Raw genomic sequence first — 1,987 nt, forward strand, 5'->3', positions numbered from 1 at the left:
GGGGGCGGGGCAAGGGCACGTGGGGGCGGGGCCGGGCAGGTGGGGCGGAGCCTGGGTGGGGTGAGGGTGGGGCGCAGCCCGGGCCCAAGCAGACCCACTGAGAACCTCCCCTCTGGCAGGGCGCTGCGCGCTGCTCCACGGGAGAGTCAGTCGTCTGGCCAGTCATTCCAGCTCTTCACAGCCCTGGTCCCTGGGGCGGGTGCCTGTCTGACCGGGGACCCCACAGGACGTGGCAAAGGGAGGAGGTGCCTAGGGGACATCGGCGGGCAGGAGGCGGGGTCTGGACAGCAGAGCAGGAGGGAGCCCACCCCAGGGGTGGAGGTGGGGCCGACGTGTCGCAGGCGCGGGGCGGGCAGTGGAAGGCTCAGGCGGCCCAGACAGGCTGCCCGGACGTGGGCCAGGGGAGCCCAGGAGAGCGGGGCGGCCTGAGAAGTGAAGGGAGACAGCAACGGGGGACATGCACATGTGGCACCTCGCAGTGGCCACGCAGACCTGTGGACATCTGTCCCCAACGTAGTGAACGCTCTAGAGTCCGGAGGGTCAGGTGGAGGGCCGCAGCTGCGCAGAACGCGTGCCCCTGTCGCCCCCGTGAGCTGGGAGCCCCCGTGCACAGCGCAGGCCGAGGAAAGGCCCAGCGCCCCGCGGCTCTGCCTGGAGAAGGGGTTGGCCGCAGTGACAGAAGGGACTCGGTTTGGTGGGAGGCGTGTGGCATAATTCTGTCTGCTGTTCTGTGGGGGTTTCATTTATCAAAATAAATGCCTTTCAAAGAAATGAAGGCGCTGCCCGGGGAAGCCGGGGCGTGGGCACCCTCCTGCAGCGGGGGAGCTGGGAGCCGACCGGCCTGCCCCGGGAAGCCGGAGGGTCCGCAGGGGGTGGCCAGTGAGGGTGCCACCGAGAGTCCAGGGAGCTGTCCCTCCCTGCCATCTCGATCCACCCCGCCCCATCCTGGCCACTGTCCAGGCTGCTTCTTGCCAGGGAGGGGTGGGCCTCTGGGCCTCTGTGCCCCTGGCCACGCCCCCCTCGTCACTAGCACCTGCCAGAGGTCACAGTCTCCCAGGGCCTTCGGAACCCTCCTGGGGAAAACACTCGGCTCCTAGAGGCCCTGTGGGAGTCCATCAGCTCAGGGTGCCTGTAGACCCTCAGGGAGCCTGACCCCTGGAGGTGCACAGACCCCTGCCCCAACCGTTTCACCAGGCTCTGGAAAACCCTCTGAAGCCTGGGACAGAGGTGCATGTTCGTTTCTTCATCCAGCAGCATTTATTCAGCTCTTGAGGTCCCCTGAGACTGAGGTGCCTGTGGCCGGCTGCCAGTGCACCCAGCAGGTGCCTCGCATGGTGGGGTGAGGCGGGGGTGGGGGGCTGAGTGCGAGGGTCCCACTGTGACACCGATGGAGGAAGCGAGCCAGGCAGAGGTGCCAGATGGCGGTCCAGGGGCCGAAGGCCAGCGCAGTGAGGGCGCCCATGCAGGGTCGGGGTGGCAGGGACAGGTGGGGTGGGGCCTGGGGCTTGGCCTGATGCGCGCTGGCCGTAGTGTGCGGTTCAGACCCAGCTGGAGCATGGTGGCTGCTCCTGGCAATAGGGCCGGTGGTGAGGTGTCTGCAAGCAGGGGCACCAGAGAGCAGGGCGCAGGGCACTGTCTCCCTGTCCACAGCACCTGCCCAGGCCCTTTGCTGGGGACTGGGTGGGACTTGCTCTGGCTCCCCGTCCTTCAGCAACCCCAGTACCAGCTCCATCTCTGCCTCTCTGAGGCCCCGCCCCGTGCACCCCACCCACCCTCACCCGGCTGGGGTCCAGCTCTGCAGGCCCCTCCAGCTCTAGGTCCTGGTGACCTCGCCTCTTCTTTTTCATCCCCAAGCGCTTAGTGGCTGGTGCCAAGATTACACGTGGGTCACCTCCTTGTCCCAACGACCCCCGTGTTCAACACGGAGCTGGTTCTCCAGCTCCCGGAGGCTGAGAGCTGCGGTGAAGGCAGCCAGCCAAGGCCCTTC

The sequence above is a fragment of the Pteropus alecto genome, unplaced genomic scaffold (genome assembly GCF_000325575.1).
Source record: "Pteropus alecto unplaced genomic scaffold, ASM32557v1 scaffold74, whole genome shotgun sequence".
NCBI classification, from domain to species: domain Eukaryota; kingdom Metazoa; phylum Chordata; class Mammalia; order Chiroptera; family Pteropodidae; genus Pteropus; species Pteropus alecto.